We start from the raw sequence: 18,575 nt of genomic DNA on the forward strand, positions 1-18,575 counted from the left end.
GATGTATGGCTAGCCCATCATCAAGGTGATTATATTCTAAACCAAACTAGAATAATATATCATGAAGATGATGCAAGACTCAAATTGGTAACCCAAGATTAAACCTTAAAATTTTGGAATAATGAACGCAAAGAGTTAACGAGTACTCTTGAAACCATTAGATTGTTAATGGTATATGCGTATCTTGTATTCAAAGCAAGATGTCTCGTGCCTTTTGGTTGAAAAGGAGATCGAGGTTATAAATCATTGATCCATAATAGGTTGATCATTCTCTTTTACCAACGATTTAAGTTGACGCTAGTGTGTTCACTTAATAAGGTAAATAGAGAAATCTTTGAAGAAGTTCAAGAGTTCAAGGAATCACGATTTAGTCGTGATGGGATTATCAAAGTAAAGACTTTGATATAAGCCAAAGGAAATGTGATATAGTATCACAAGCTAATCTCTCTTAGCACGCATTATTAAATAATGTGTGGATGGATAAGAAATCAAACGCTATTCGATATGGTTTGGACTTAAATCAAGTTACTTTGAGTTACTTGATCCTTTTGGGGATTTTATCATTTTTGTCTAAATTATTTTTCCACTAAATCGAATCATATGAGATATGAAATGGTAAGGGTACCATGTTTGTAAGTTTTCACAAGAAACAAATGCTCATTTTTCCCTTTTCAATTATCACGAGTACGACGGGTTTGCGGCTCGTGAAGCTGTCTTACTAAAATACAAGTTTATTTCTAGAAGACAGAGTGGGAGAAATTATTCAAGAGCCACAAAGAATGCCACAAAGAATGTTATGTCGCAAGAAACTGGTCTTTCTTGGCTACATGAGACATTTTGTGTAAGACGTTGTTTCTTTAAAACCTAGGAGGTTAAATTCGTCACTTGTTAAAAATGATGAATTCATGCTACTTTTAAGAAAGTAAAGAGCTTATAACTTACAAAAGAAATTGTTTGATTCAAGTTGATTACTTCTAGAAAGTAATGAACATATGACTTACATAAGAGTGTTTAAGTCACAACTCAATACAAGGCTTAGAGCCATGAAAATCCGAAACGAAAGGGCTTGATTAGTGACAAAGGGTTTTGCACTAATAAAGAGATATTTCAAAGCAAAATTGGTTGCAAAGGATTTTGCACTAATTGAAATGATTAAGTCTATTTGGATCTTCTTAGGGATTGTGTTTCATTATGAGGATATGCATACAAAGAAGTGAATCTAAAACCCACTTCTTCAATAGAAGGAATGTATTCAATACATGTCATGAGTTTTATAGATTCTTGCAATCCTAAGATAATGTGAAACTTAAGAGAGAATCTTAAGTAGGACATCAATGAGTTGGAGTCAACATTTTGATCATGTGATAAAACTTTTCTCGATAAGTCGAGAAGTTGTGTTTATACATGGAGTTTAGTGGGAGTTACGGAAGTTTTAATTAGTCTTATATGTGGATGACATATTGATCATTGCGAATGATATAAGACTTTTGGAGTATTATAATACATCTTTATTATCAGGATTTATGAAGATAAATCCACATGATATTAGCGTCAATAAGAAGTCTTATGTTGATAAGATTCATGACTAGTTCAATTAATTTGAACATATTTGATTGATTCCATTTGCTTCATTTCTTAGGATCAATTAAATGAGTAATGATGTATAGCACTTCATATTCTTTGAGTATGATGAATTGTTTTCAAAATCGAATTTAAGTAATCTTTACCAAGTAAGCTATAAAGATTACCCTTAAGTGCTTGCAGAAGCATTACGGAAGTAAAGCAAAGTGTTTATGATGCAATATTGTGTAAGGGTGTTACACAAGTGACAATTGACAATTGAGATTGCGCATGGTTTCCGACAAAACCATAATCAAAACATATTAGGATGGTTAAGATACCATTGTGGCAATGTTAATTAAGAAGTAGATTTTCTAGAATCGTTCTAGGCAATAAAGAACAATGAGAGATATTTATAACGGAAATTGAGTACACTTGCGATCATGAGATGTGCAAGAAAGATGAGTCCTGCACACTGTGAAAACAGTGGGAGCTATTCTTAGGCTAGAGGGCCTATGTATTGATTGGATCTCGACACGTACTCAGAAAGTTTTGTAATGCAAATGTATACATTACAAAGGAAAACGAGTATGTAGTAAGGTTGAGTAAGGTACAAGAAGTTGATAAAACCTACTAACCAAAGCCTTCTCAAAGGCTAAACATGATGAGTCATGTCATTTCAATTGAATTGAAATGAACAACTACGTACAAGATCAAATTAGATTATAGAATATGAAATAGTAATCAGGCATTGACTATTCATATGTGATAATCACATTTGTCGTTCGAGTTTTACTTTAAAACTCTTTTATTATACTTTGTTACATCCAAACGGGTTGTAGAGACAATTGAACCCCGTTAAAGTGAACACGGATTAGCATTGTATTCGCCCATAGTCATTTGTATGAGGTGACGTCTCGAAGTGACTAGAGTGTGATGCGATTGATGGCAACTTCAAGTGCCATACAGTCATGTGAGATGACTAGTCGATCACATAGGCTGATTGTTAGGAACACCTTGTCGGGCCTTATGACCGCTTATAGAGTTCTGGCAATTTATATAGCCTGGTCGTGGCGAGAGCTACTATAGTATTCTAATGAGTCGATTCTTTTGACTAAAGACTATTCACCTAAGATGGCACAGTTTCAGATTAACTTTGATTTGTGTTACTACGACCTTCGTAAATGGGGTCAAATGGGCATATTTTGGGTTATGATGGCTGTGGCTAGTCGAAGGGAATAAGTGCGATAGGAATTGTCCACCCCCTTGTCAGGGTTAAAACAATATCTCAGGGCCACTCGAGGAGTAATGAACTGGAAATGCGTGGCCACGCTCGGAATGTATCTATGATAGATAAATCCGGTCAATCAGTTATTCTCCAGATCGAGGAAACCACTCTCGATATGATCACTTGCAAGTACGACCTGAAAGACACCTTGCATTGAGTGGGAGATAGTAATAGGACAAGAGAATTGGTGACGCACACTTGTCGAGGACAAGTGGGAGATTGTTGGAATAAGTGTCCTCCGACAATAATGCGATCACAACTGTCGATCATGATGATCACATGTTTAAATCTCATTTTAAGAATACACGTGGGAGTAATATTTTACAGTCAACTGGTCCACACATATCGGTAATGATTGGCTGACTAGAGTTTGACATTACTGTAGTGCGACGGTGGTGATCAGTTGATACCCTTAGGTCATACCTAAAGACTAGCACGCAACTCGTCGAACGCCCAGACGAAGCTACTCTTGTTGAAAAGTTCGTGGACAATTTAAGGCCAATCTACGCGAACCATCTAAGGTACCAAAACATAAAGTCTTTCAAAGATTTAACGGTGCTAGGAACAAGAATTGAAGACGACATCCGTAAAGGACTCTTGTCCAAAACGGTAGGTCGTGGATATCAAGGCACAACTAGTCGTTTTTATGGCTCCACTAGCAAGACCGATGAGGTCAACCTTGTCGAATCATCTACTAAGAAGAATAACCCGCAGAGGAAGTTCACCAATGTTGGTGACTCGTACTCCAATGCAGTAAAAAGATTAATGAAACAAAGTAAACTCCAACCCATAGGACCTACACCTGACCCTGAGAGGAAGTCTAAATTCTGGGTTGAGAATGCCTACTACGAGTACCATAGAGGCAAAGGGCATGATACAGAGAATTGCTTCAAATTGAAACATGTAATTCAGGATATGATTGAAGATGGGCGCCTGCCTATACCTCCTGCAAGTAAGCCTAGCAATACTCAGAATCCTCTTGGAATTCTGATGATCACCGATGAAGAATCCAACTTGGATTGCTCACACCTTATCTCTCCAATCGAGGAGGAGATCAATGAAGTTTGGGAGGATGACGATGAAGATGTTTACCTCAAAGAACATCCTCTAGTCAAGGCTAGTGAAGATCAAGATATGGACCACCTTACTCGCTCGGGACGTCCATATCAAAATGTCACTCAAACAAGTGGTCCAGTTACTACTAACACCAATGTCATCACACCAAACGATGGTGAAGATACTTCTCCTGACCACTTATTGAAGCAACTTCAAAAGACAAAGGTTGATCTTTCAGTCTGGCAACTAGTTGCAAGTTCATTTCCTCATCGCCAGGCTTTACTGCAAGCATTGGCTACATTGAACGTAGCACACGACTCTACACCCGATGATGTCGTCAACCTAGTCTTCCTAGACTCAGTCAAGCTAAGTAACCCAGTTACTTTCTCAGATGAGGACTTGCCTCCCTTAGGCATCACTCATAACCTCGCTCTATACATCACAGTCACATGCTTGAATAAAAACGTACCAATGACTTTGGTGGATGATGGCTCCGCAGTCAACGTCATACCACTAAAAATAGCATACAAGTTAGGCATGAAAGAATCAGATTAACTCCTACTAACCAAGGCGTTCGGGCATACGATGGAACGCGACGTAAAGTAGTGGAGCTAGTTAACCTTACTGTGGCCACTGGGCCAATCGAGCGAAAGGTTAATTTTCAGATAGTGGACATCGAGGCATCTTTCAATATACTTCTAAGTAGGCCCTGGATTCACGCTTCCAAAGCAGTGACATCCACCTTGCACCAAAAGATCAAGATCCCTCTAGGTGGCAAGGTAGTGACGATCACTTCGTCACCTATCAAGGCTGTAATAGAGAAAATGTCAAACAACCAAGTAATTACAGATCCAATGTACGAGCTTGGAGGATTTCAAATCATAAACCTTATAGAGAGCGAGCTGGCTCCCTTGTACTTCGACCCATATTCCAACTTAGTGGTCAACCACATGCTCAAATCCCAGGGATACTTCCCAGGAATGCCACTAAATCCTATCAGAGAGAGTACCTTTATACCTTTTAAGGAGGGTAACTCCCAAAAGATACCACTAGGCTTGGGGTACAAGCCCACAAAGGCCGAAACCCTTGAAATGCTCACTCAAGTTCATAATCTCAAAAGCAAGGGAATCTAAATGCAATCCTACCTTCCTACATTAAATGGGTACTTTGGCAGGGAAGGAAATTGTGAACATTTTTATGGATTTCCCGAACCTTGGTTGTATAGAGGAATTCAACTAGCTGGAATCAAGGTCTTCCACGATTACTACTTCATTCCTCCAGAAACGGTTCCTACCGTCAAAACTCGTCATACACCTTGTCTCGACGAACAGGCTGTTAGCCTTCTATTTGGAGAGGATTGATTTGTTAGGGCAGCGCAGGATGAGATCATTACCATGATACTTCAGGACGACCATTTCAACCCTACAGCACTGATCATTGACGCCGGCTCAAATCAGCTAAAAGGATGGAGAAAGTCGATCAAATGGACCAATAATCAAGGGAGGCTCTTCAAGCTCACAACTGGAAAAGGAGAGATGTTCAAAGAAGAACCCGAAGACGATGAATTCGAGTCAGAGTCGGAATCAGAGTCGGAGTCGGAGCCTAAGTCTAGAGAAGTCGCTATAAAGTCTCCTCCTGTCATCACTCCCCACCCCTCTGTTTCGCCTAGCATAGTATCACCGAGTAACAGTAACTTGGGGCATGTCCCAAAGAATCGTCCCTTTACCGCCACCGACTCATCGCTGAGATGGCTTCTTTGTTTGATTGTTTTCAAACTTTAATATGAATAAATCTGATTCTGCTTACTCCTTGTGTTATTCTGAATGCAATTCTATTTACGATGATAATGAGGATGATCCTAACCCAGATTCAATCGAATACCTCCTTATATAATTAAAGAAATACTAGAAGAGGGGGAAGGGGAACCGGTTATAGAAAACACCGAACCTATCAACGTAGGAATGGAATTAGAACCACAAGAACTTAGGATAGGCACGACCCAAGACCCAACTGAAAAGGCCAGTTTCATCAACATCCTACACGAGTTCAAAGACGTCTTCGCTTGGTCTTACAAGGACATGACAGGGATCGACAGGGATATTGCAGAACATCGCATTCCAATCAAGCTAGGTTTCAAACCTGTAAAACAGAAGCTTCGTCGGATGAGGACAGAGTGGGATCTTAAGATTAAAGAAGAAGTCGATAAGCAATTCAAAGCCGAATTCATCAAAGTTTCCGAGTATTCAGACTAGGTGGCTAACATAGTCCGCGTGCCCAAAAAGGATGGGCGAATCCGGGTTTGTGTTGATTTCATAGACTTAAACAAAGAGAGTCCTAAAGACGACTTCCCTCTACCACACATCGATATATTGGTAGATAATACAGCAGATCACGCATTGTTATCCTTCATGGACGGGAATCCAGGGTATAACCAAATCAAAATGGTCGTGGAAGATATGCACAAGACAGCCTTCGTCACTCAGTGGGGCACATAGTGTTATATTGTTATGCCATTCGGGCTAATTAATACTGGAGCTACGTACCAACGCACTGCAACTACTTTGTTACATGACATGATGCATAAAGAGGTGGAGGTGTATGTGGATGATATGATTGTCAAATATAAGGATAGGGAAGGGCACATCGCTAACCTTTGCAAATTCTTCCTCAGATTGCGCAAGTACAACATGAGGCTCAACCTCAGAAATGTGCATTCGGAGTAACATCGGGTAAGCTTCTGGGATACGTTGTCAGCCAGAGGGGGATAGAAATTGATCCATCCAAGATCAAGGCCTTAATCAAGATGCCACAACCCCAAAGAGAGAAAGAGGTTAGAGCATTCCTGGGCAAAGTGCAATACATAAGTCGATTCATATCGAAACTCACTATGATCTGCGAACCTATCTTCAAAAAGCTCAATAAAACGGACCATACCATATGGGACGAAAACTGTCAAAAGGCATTTGATAGGATAAAGGAGATATGCCAAACCACCAGAGCTAATGCCTCCTCAACGAGATCAACCTCTTGGTTTATATCTCACAGTTACCGAAACAGTCATGGGGGCTATGCTCGCACAGACTGTTGGAAAGGAAGAAAGAGCTATCTACTACCTTAGTAAGAAGTTCTTGGAGTACGAGGGCAAGTATACACCTCTCGAGAAGACGTGCCTCGCTCTTGTGTGGGCAAAAAAGAAGCTACGCCATTACATGCTTAGCTACTCGGTCAAAGTGTATTCCAAAATAGATCTCGTCAAATACCTCTTAGAGAAACCCGTTCTCAATGGACGCTTGGCAAGATGGACCTTAATGCTCTCAGAGTTCGATCTCAAATACGTACCTTTGAAAGTCATACAGGGACGTGTTGTGGCTGAATTTTTCGCAGATAACCCTATCAACGATACGCGAGCAATAGATATGTGGTCATTTCCAGATGAAGATATTTTGCAAACCAGTATAGATTCCTGGGATCTTTACTTTGACAGGGAATCCAATTTGAGAGGGTTTAGAATAGGAGTGTTGCTCATCTCTCCTGAAGGCGAGCAAACACCACTTTTTGTCAAACTCAACTTCGAGGTGACAAATAATGCAGCAGAGTATGAAGCTTGCCTCATCGGTCTACAAGCAGCAGTGAGTTTAGGCATCAAGAACCTTCGAGTTCACGGGGTCTCATCTTTAATCATCAACCAAATCACTGGATCCTGGAAAATCCGAAGTAAAAGTCTAGCACCCTATAAGGCTAGGATAGATCAGGTTGCTCAATTCTTTGATCAAAGTTACCTATCTACACCGCCTCGAGAAGAAAATCAGTTTGCGGACGCTCTTGCAAAACTCGCATCCTTGATCAATATGCCAGACAATGTGGTCGAAATGACTTTATGCATCGAACGATGGTCGAGCGGCCTATGTGCATTTCCTTACGGATGAAGAGGAAAACCCAGGAGAACGTTGGTTTCACGCCATTTTAAATTTCAAGCTTAATGGTACATATCCACCAGATATGGATAAGAGGGGACAACGTGCCATACACCTGATTGCCTCTCAATACCTCCTCATGCAGGGAGAGTTATACAAAAGAACACCACTTGGTATCCCCTTGCGTTGCCTTGATCTTTCACAGGCACAGAAAGTAATGGAAAAAGTTCACGAAGGAGAATGCGGTCCTCACATGAGTGGACCTATGATGGCAAAAAATATTACGCGTCTAGGGTATTACTGGACGACAATGGAGTCAGATTGCATCAAATATGTCAGGCATTGTCGAATCGCGGATCTTCGGGAATGTGCAACATGTTCCTCCCTCAATGATATATACCATGATATCTCCTTGGCCATTTTCTGCGTGAGGGATAGACATCATCGGGAAAATCACTCCAGCTGGGATAGGAGGTCACTGTTACATTTCAGTAGCTATCGACTATTTTACTAAATGGGTCGAGGCAGCATCTTACACTAGTCTTACAGCCAAACATGTGGCCAGATTCATACAAACCAATACCATATATATGTCGGTATGGTTTCCCACATGAAATCATCAGTGACAACGGGTCACATTTACGGGCTGAAGCTGAATAGTTGCTAGCCAAATATAAGATCAAGCATCACCACTCGTCGCCATATAGACCTCAAACTAATGGCGCAGTAGAGGAAGCTAACAAAAATGTTGTCACAATCCTGGTCGGGATTTACTAAATCTTTCGGTTACTTGTCGTTAGGAGCACCTAGACCAAAACACAATTTATAACTTCACAAACAACTCTACAATTAGTAAAGAGGCAAGTAAAGGTCGGATCCCAAGGGACAAGAATTGAGATGAGATTTCTATTGCAACTAGTGGTGTCTTAAGGGGTGTCACAATTGGGGTTTGATGTAGAAGATCACTAAACTAAATAGCAATGAAAGTAAACAAGCAAGATGAATTAAAAGGGATGTAAACAATTGATAAAAAGCACTAGGGTGTCATGGGGTCATAGGGGTTCATGGGAATTGATCATACAAACATATTCTCAAGTTATAAGCAAGAAATTATTGTTGTGATGGATTGAGTTGGTTTATATCTTACAATCCTAGAAAAGTTGGGTCCCGGAGCCGAATCGATTAGATTGTACAACACCTACAAGTCGACTTAGTCTTCCCTACTCAACAACATGCATGGTCTAATGAGACTCGAGTTGGTTTATGTCTTACAAGTCTCATTGAAAAGATAGGTGGTGGGTAAAAAATGCAAGGATTCATAGGCTCACATTTCATCAAACATAACATGTGCATGAGTTGAGATCACAACAAGCAAGCAAATAAACTATGAAAGCATATTAATTTAAGCAAGAATCATTCCCCATGTTGGTTTCCCCTAATTACCCATTAACCCTAGCTAAGTAACTACTCACTCATTATCATGTTGAACATGCTAGCAAGGTTGTCAATCATACCAACAAAGTGAAATATGATGAATAAATGAAAGTGATTAACAATAATTAAAGAGGGATTAAGAGAATTATACCTACTAATGATTCCAATAATAAAGCAAAGAATAAAAGAAGTACTTGATGCTTGATTGAGAGGTTGTCAATCTCCCAATAATAACCCAAATAATCTTCAATTACCCAAAATCAAGGATGAACAAGAGAGAGATTAAGGAAATAGAACTTGTATTAAAACTTGATTAATTGTTGATTACAAGATTAAAGAGAGATTTGATTGAAATTAACTACTCTAAAGATTGCTAAGAAGAACATGCTCTTCTAATTAGACTAATGGGGTATTTATAGTGGGGATTAGGTGGATGAATTAGGGTTAACTAAGGGCTTAAATGACGATTAAGTCCCTACTTAAGGAAACGTCGGTCTTTTTGGAAAGACTCTGGTCTCTAGGGAGACTCCGGTCTCTAGAAAAAGATGTGCATCCTTCCTTGAAGCTTGAAGAAGACGAAATGGGTCTGCCTGAGAATCCGGGCGTCTTTAGCACGGGACGGGCGGATTTGGTGGTTTCTGCCCAGGCGTCTTGGGGTGAAGACGGGCGTCTTCTGGAATCTTTGCCCGGGCGTCTTGGGGAGAAGACGGGCGGATTGTGATGGTGGAGACGGGCGTCTTCTGGGGAAGACGCACGGATTGCTGGGCAGTCTTGTTTCTTCTTCTTTTCTTCCTTTTCCTTCATAAAATCCTTGGGGATTTCCTCGGGGATGCAAGGATCTTTTCTCATCATTGCCCATCTACTATAGTATGTACAAAGGCCTTCTAATCTTGTCTCTCCTTGATGCTTGGTCATTTGAATTCAATCAATTTAGCCTCATTTTGCCATGAAAATGCAATGTTTGCACTCCTTTCCTACCAAGGGATCAAAACCTCAAAGAATATGCAAAACAAAGGACTAAAGACAATAAATGACCCAAATATGCACTAAAAAGCATGGGAACAAGGCTAATTCGGGGACTAAATGTGCTCTAATTATGGTCACGTCAAATATCCTCAAACCGAACATTTGCTCGTCCCGAGTAAAGAGGTGACAAAGACTAGGACCATTATTTTAAACTAACATAATAACATAGCCGATATGAGACAATTAGCGGGTCTCACTCCGCCCCTTCAACTCACAACAAGACAACCATGAGGTAGGATGCCTTCTTGCAAGGCAAGGTGGGTCTTGCCAAAATGGCGACACATCCAAACATTAAGCACACAAAATCAAGTAATGGATGCATCTACAAAAGAATAGCCACTTTCCTCATCTAAGTGGCGGAAATTATCTACAAGGGAAGCAATTCAAGGGTACACACTCCTTCATAGATGCAATTTCTTCAAACTACTAAGCCTAGAAGGATACCAATAAATCACCTCCAAATTGTGTCAAGCTAGGGTACCTTTGTTCTCAATCGTTAAATGCTTTTGTCAAGAATAGACTCCCTATGGTGTTAGAAACACTGGAGGATCGCGGAGTTCCACCTCTTACCTAGACAAGAAGAAGGGTCGTCCCCTCTCTACCATGCACAAAAATGGATACGATGGATAAAGGGATCAATAGATATTTGAGTTTCACTTTGGGAGTTTGCTTTTGTTTTTGTTTTTCCCCCCAATTTCTTGTGGCATATAACATTTGAGAACACTTTCTTGCCATTTCTTTTTTATTTTTGGCATTTCAACACTTGACAACTTTCAACTTTTCTTTGCATTTCTTTTGAACATTTTCAAAGTCACCCCATATGTAGTGAGGGTGGCTTATATTTGAAGCTTTAGGAGTTCTATTTTTGCTCCTCTTTTCATTTGATGCATTTTTGTAAACTTTCTTTCACTTTTCATTTCATTGAACTCAAATTGATTTCTTTTTGTGCCCATTCCCTTTGATGACAAAAATGTGGTAGAACATGGATGATGGATGGATACATGGTTTCAAGGGTCACCTTGGAATAAACGGTAGCCAAGGAGTTATCACACCACAAGGTACTCTTGACTAGGCCTTAATCCATGGGTCAAAGGATACTAGCATGACACATCCTAGGGTGTTTTACAAGTATTCTAACAAGCAAAGTCTTAAGAAGAAAAAGCATCTACTAGGGCCTATATACACTTGTCAAGCTTCCCAAGTAGACGATTTCGAAAAAATTTTCTAACATGCAAACTACATGCCATGATGCAACTAGCATATAAACATCCTAATGCAAATGATTCTACCAACTAATATGACATATACACTAAATGTAAGTCCTAAGTTCACATTGTTATACCGCATCAATCAAAATAAAGCCACATAGTCATTAACATAAAGAGGAAAAAGGAGATTGGAAAGATCATACCATGCGGTCTTCAATATCCTCATGTCTCGGATGTGGCGTAGTCGATCAATGTGAACAAGGATAAAACAAACACAATATATACAACAATATATACATGACTACACTATTGGGAAATGTGTCCTCAACAATAGTGCGATCACATGATTTAAATATCATTATTAAATCTCATTTTAAGAATACATGTGGGATGTAATATTTTACAGTCAACTGGTCCACACATATCGGTAATGATTGGCTGACTAGAGTTTGACATTACTGTCGTGTGACGGTGGTGATCAGTTGATCCTCATAGGTCATACCTATAGGGAAATACTCTTAATTGATTATTTAATTGATCGTATACCGATACGAGTTAATTAAATTGCTTAAAATTGACGGATGATTTTGTGAGTATAATTTACGTATCTTATTGTAAATATGATTAAATAAGACACGGTCTAAGTAATCGAATTATTTTATTACTTGGATGAAATTATTGTTTACAGAAACAATTGAAACGGAATGAATAAATTATTATAAATACAGAATGTTGTAGTTTATAATTTGGAAACATTTTTGGTACAAGTAATTACGAATTACTAGTCGATTTTGTAAATGACATATTTTATGAGTATGTTGATTTTTAATATGTTAAAAATACATTACATTGTGACATGTCATGTAACATGTTACATGTGACAAATTTGACAAATGACAAAAATAAAATGGATTCTCCATTTTATGCCCAAAACCGAAAATAAGGGGGTGTGTACATAGTTTATATTGTGTTGTTTATTTTTAAATAAAAACACAATCATAACACTAGGTAGTAGGCTTGCATGCCTAGTCTCTTGTGAAGAGCACAAATGAAAAGTGTTAGGCATCCTACCCAAGCATTTTTTCGGCCACTCCAAAGAAAGGAGAGAAGTGCTTTTCTCATACATTATCATTATTCATTCCTCCTATCTAATTTTCTAGTGTAAGAAAATTGATATGCTCTCTACATCTTATGAGATTTCTAGAGAAATAAAACACACAAAACACTACCTCTTGACCGAAATTTTCAAGAGTAAAATACAATTTATTTTGTGTCAATTTTATAGTAAAACTAATATTATTACTAGATCTAAATAATATTGGTTATTATGAGTTTTCCTTGGGTATATGCTTTTGGGAGGGATTCTATACTTGAATCCTTGTTCTTCCATTTGGAGAGCTCAAGAACAAGTGAGTAGGTGAACTCACTTGTGCCCATAAATCCGAAAATCACAATGTAAGATGATGGTTTCTTCTTTATATTGTTTTAATGTTTGCATGCATAAGTTCCACCATTTAATTTTATGACAAATTAAATTAAAACATATATGAGTATGTTAGTATATAGATCTACTTTTCCTTCATACACTACAAAGGAAATGAACTTGTTTTTGGTTTTTCAATTTTTCAATTTTTTATAGATTTTCAAATTTTTTGATTTTTTTGGATTTTTGAATAAAAGTTAAGTTAGAATTCCCCATCCCCACACTAATATGGGCATTGTCCTCAATGGCCAAAATGATGGGAAATCATGCAAGCATGATGCATGAATTCTACTCTAAATGCAAGCTACACTAATCTACACTACATGATGCATGGTTTTTTGTTTATGACGGAGAGCGTAATTTAGATTACCTCCCATTGCGTATGCATGTACTTCCCCAAACCGAGTTAGACATTATTTCTAATGTCCTAAAGTTGGGGTAGTTCATGTACACAAGATGCAATGCATGAAACTAAATTTGTCATTTTGGATTTTCAAAAGTGGGAACAATGAAATAAGAACACCTCAATGGAGCCGAGGTGTTAGTCCTCTATGTTGCTAGGACTACTCCAACCATGATCAAGATAAAGTAAATAAAACAAAGAAAGAAGTAAGCAAATCTCAAGAGGGTAGGAGCCTCCAAAGCTTGCTAGTCTTCCACCATATCATCATTATCATCATCTTCCTCAATAGAAGTGGACTCATCACCACTTCCCTCTTCACTTTCTTGCTTGCTTCCTTCATCATCCTCTTCTTCTTCTACACTAGCCTCTTCATCAATGCTATCAACAACCTCATCACCGACAACCCCATCGTCACCCGGAATCTCACCCCTAGATGCACTCAGAAAGAAGACTTCCATATCCGCCCAACTAGGCAAAGGACATGAAGGATCAAGTAGTCCTTGCCTAGCTAAATGAAGGAGGGGTGGATATTGGGCTAAGTAAGCATCTTCCCGATCCTTAAAATCTTGCTTGTGCATCTCTTGCATAAGTACAGTCATATAATCTTTGCTTGCTTCAACACCTTTGGGTTTGAACTCTTGATACTTGAACGGATAGGGTGGTGTGACAATAGAAGAGGAGGGCATTTCAACTTCATCCCTTTGTTGTCGGATAATGTATTCGGCTTCTTTTGAGAGGGGAAGGAGGTAGTTGGTCCGATGGACACCCAAACGACAAATCTTAGAAGGCAAAGTAAAAGATCTAGCCTCATTGGTGAGCCACCCATACTTGGTGTCAAGAGGGTTATGAGTGACCCACTTGTACTTGTTAATCATAGCATCCATATCAATGAGATGACCCCCCCTTTTCGCCACATACTTGCTATCCTTGTTGAAATTCGGATCAAAGTACTTAGCCAAAAAGAGTGACTAGACCTCCATTTACAATAACGGTGGTGCCTTGCTTCCCACAATCAACATTTAGCCATCTATCCACCAAAAGCCTTAGAGAATTGAAAGGCTTGGTGAATTCCTTAACAATATTTAAGGCCGACTCAAGAAGAACACAATCGAGCTTAGTAAAGTGGTTGGTGTCTTTTCTTGCAATGATGGTATTCCCGATGACCTTATGCCACACTCTAATGCCCGGATGGTGGAATAATAGAGCGCGACTAGCATGATAGTTCTCAAATTTCCATCCGAAAATCGCCTCCCAAAGAGGAGCGGGGTCATACTTTCCGGGATTCTTGAAATAACTATGTGAATCACTAAGACCCAATGCTTTACCCAATTCTTCAAAGGTGATGAGCCTATTCACATTTGCAAGGCGAAACTCGATGTTTTCCCTAGTATCTACCTTAGTAACTTTCAAAGAACTCAAGAATTCTAAGGTAAGGGAGGGGTATGTCAATTCTTTTGTAGCAAACAATTTTCCCAACCCCATGGCCTCAAAGAAGGCTTTAGTTTGCTCAAGGACACCTAACCTATTCAAGGCATCTTCACAAATAAACTTGGTGGATAGAAAGGATTTTCTAGCATACTTGGTAAATTTTTCCCTATGGGAGTTAGAGATGAAAATTACCTCCGGATAGTTCGAAAGTTGAGCAATTTCCGGAGTTGTTGATGTTGTTGCTTCCAAGGGAGGTTGTTGTTGTTGCACTTCCAAGTTTGAGCTAGCTACCACCATAGCCAATGAGGCTTTCTTTGCTTGAAGACTCTTTTGTGTTGTTGATAGTGCCTTTGCCTTAAGTGCCTTAGTTGCTCCTTTTGTCCTTGCCATTGATGATTGAACCAAGAAAAGAGTGAAAATCTTCAATTTCCAAGTATACCCAAATCGATTTTAAGGTGAAAGGCTTTGCCTTTATAATTTCAAAAATCGACTCAAAGGTTGAAGATTTTGGTGCTTGGTTTGATTTGATTTTGATGAATGTGGTTGAGGAAATCTTGTTTTGGTGATGGAGAGGATGAGGGTTTTGAGTTTTGGGGTTTATGGGTAGTGTTTTGAATGAAGGAATGAAGAAATGAATGGGGGATGGGGTTTATAAAAGACGCGAAAAATTTTGAATTGCAGGGGAAGACGGGTGTGTTTCCTTCGGGACGCTCGGATTTACAAACAGTCCCAAAATTTAAAAATTCTCAGCTCAGATGGACGGGTGGATTCTGAAAAATATGCCCGGATTGCCAGAAGACGGGCGGATTCCCTTGAAGCCGCTCGGATTCTCCCTGTTTTACCCGGATTCAGTCCATCCGTGTACTTGCATATCCCTTGTCATTTTTCATTCTTCAAATCTCGTGTTCTTCATTGTGGGGGCACTACTAAGGCATGAATAGCCTAGGAAATTGCTATCCCCACACTAAGCTAAAGCACTACACATCAATTGAATCATTAGTCCCTCCCTCGCTTCTCTCAAAAATGATAATTATCTTGATCAAAGCATAAAAATCCAAAAATGACAAAAATGCAATGTAAGAATTAAAATGCGAGTTAGGGAGTTAGAAATATTTACAAATGGTGGTTTAGGGAGGACTCCACCAAACTCTCATCCTTAGTGAGATGTCATGGCGGCATGTCCAAGGTGTTGTTGATGTTGCTCAACACCTTGAAGAAGTAATCAAAAGCTTGTTCATTATCATGATAAAGATCTTCAATAGACCTTTGCCCTTGTTGTCGGTCTTAATCGATAGCATTACCAATATAAGGATTGAAAATCCCTTCAAACTCATCGTCCCAAAGACCACAAACTTCATCTACTTGATCACTAAAGATCTCTTGAGTTGATGGAGACAACTCTCCCACTTTCTTGTCTTGGCCAATGAGGCCATCCTCTTCATTGCTTGACTTTGGTGAGCTTTTCAAGATCTCTTTGCTACAATTCACTTGCTCTTTGAATGGAGCATCTTCAATTTTCTTCTTCCATTGGAATTCCGACTTCTTCCTATCATCCTTCCGGCTATAATGATCAACCATAAAACATGGTTCATGCAAACGGGGAGCTCTCATGGTCTTGTCAAGTTTGAAAGTTATGCTCTCATCTCCCACTTCTAGAGTGAGCTCTCCATGCTTCACATCAATCACCGCACCCGCGGTGTGTAAGAAAGGTCTTCCTAGAATGATTGGAATGTTGGAGTCTTCTTCCATGTCAACAATGACAAAGTCCACCGAGATGAAAAATTTCCCAATTCTTACGGGAACATCTTCCCATATCCCTAATGGTGTCTTCGTCGATCTATCGGCCATTTGGAGTGTGATATTGGTGCATTTAAGCTCTCCCATCCCCAACCTTTTACTCACGGAGTACGGCATAACACTCACACTAGCCCCTAGATCACATAAGGCTTTGTTGATCGTGGTGTCGCCAATGGTACACGGAATTGAGAAGCTTCCCGGATCTTTGAGTTTTGGAGGTGAACTCCCTTGAAGTATTACACTACTCACCTTAGTGAAGGCGATAGTATCAAGCTTCCGGATCGACTTCTTCTTTGTGAGGATGTCTTTCATGTATTTTGCATAGGCCGGCACGTGATTGATTAATTCCGTGAAAGGAATTGAGACTTCCAAATTCTTCACAATTTCCATAAATTTTCCAAGTTGGTCATCAAATTTGGGCTTGGCTTGTAGACATAGAAAAGGAAGTCTAATCACAATGGGCTCCTTCTCCTTGACCTTGTCTTCATTTTTCTTTGAAAATTCTTCTTTTGATGGTTCTCCATCCTTGGAGTTTTGCACAATTTCTTCTTTGTCACTAGCTTCCACAACTTTATCCTCAACTTGCTTCTTCGGTGCTTCATACCTTGTACCACTCCTCAAGTGAATGGCACTAACCGTTTCATGTCTTGGGGGATTACTTTGAGGTGGTAATTGCCCCTTTTGTCTTTGTGAGCTTGAAGATTCTAGTTGAGTCAATTGGGTTTCCAACATTTTGGTGTGAGCTAGGATGTTGTTGATGGTGGTTTCCTTTGCTTGACTATCTTTTTGCATTTGAGTGAAAAACTCTTGTTGATTCTTTTGCATTTGGAGGACCGCTTTTTGAACATCAAAACCTTGGTCATTTTGTTGATTGTATGGAGATTGATTTTGGTAACCTTGGTTTTGGTTGTAAAAGGGTCTTTGATTTTGGTTTCTCATGGGAGGTGGGGTGTATGTTGTTTGAGGGTTTTGAACATTTTGGCTTTTGTATGAGAGATTTGGATGGAATTTGGTGTTTTCATTGTAATAGTTTGAATAAGGGGTACCACTCTTGTATGCTTGGAAAGCATTCACTTGTTCATTTGTTCCCCTACATTCACTTTGGTCATGTCCCAAAGTTCCACAATTCTCACATATCCCACTTGGGATTGATGAAGATGCCGTCATGGCATTAACATGATGCTTTGGTGATTTTGAGGCTTCTTCAAGTCTAGCCATAGCTTTTTCAAAATTCAAATTGATGGTATCAATGTGAGCACTAAGTTGAGCACCCAATTGAGTAATGGAGTCCACTTCATGCTTTCCTCCTCTAGTAGCCTTGCGAGGTCTACTATATTGTGAGTTATGGACCGCCATTTCCTTAATTTTGTTCCAAGTTTGATTGTCATCAACTTCAGTGAACATTCCATTTGATCCCATGTTGAGAATGTTCCTTGAATCTTCATTTGTTGTACCAAAATTGTTGTACCAAGAACCACTCGCTAAGTCCATGGTGAGGACATGAGCGACAAATTCCCTTAAACCACTCCCAAGCTAAATACAAAGATTCTTCATCCCTTTGCTTAAAGCCCGTGATTTGAGCTCTTAGCATGTTAGTCTTTTCCGGTGGATAGAACTTTTTGTAGAAAGCTAGAGCCAACTTTTTCCAAGAATCAATTCCGAGAGTAGCCTTATCAAGGCCTTTCAACCAAGGTTTCGCGATGCCAATTAGAGAAAAAGGAAATAAGACCCATCGAATTTGGTCTTGAGTTACACCGGTTTGAGAAATCGCATCACAATAGTCACAAAAAGTCTCCATATGAGAATGAGGGTCTTCACTAGGCATCCCCCCAAATTGGCTTCTTTCGACTAATTGGATAAATGCGGATTTGGCAATAAAATTTCCGGTTAGATGTTGTGGTATGGGAGTTGTTGGAGCTTGTGTCCTCCACAAATTAGTGTGATAACATTTGTAATCTCTTACAGGTTCACAAGGGTA

General features: G+C 39.4%; 1 non-coding gene across 1 annotated transcript; it reads left to right on the plus strand.

The window, feature by feature from the left end:
* The first annotated feature begins 18,081 nt into the window (after nucleotides 1-18,081).
* On the plus strand, nucleotides 18,082-18,188 carry LOC141593833 (small nucleolar RNA R71). The gene has a single exon (XR_012521893.1). It is a non-coding gene; the product is annotated as a small nucleolar RNA R71 (small nucleolar RNA).
* The last annotated feature ends 387 nt before the right edge of the window (nucleotides 18,189-18,575 follow it).

Source organism: Silene latifolia, chromosome 7, assembly GCF_048544455.1.
Source record: "Silene latifolia isolate original U9 population chromosome 7, ASM4854445v1, whole genome shotgun sequence".
NCBI classification, from domain to species: Eukaryota; Viridiplantae; Streptophyta; class Magnoliopsida; order Caryophyllales; family Caryophyllaceae; genus Silene; species Silene latifolia.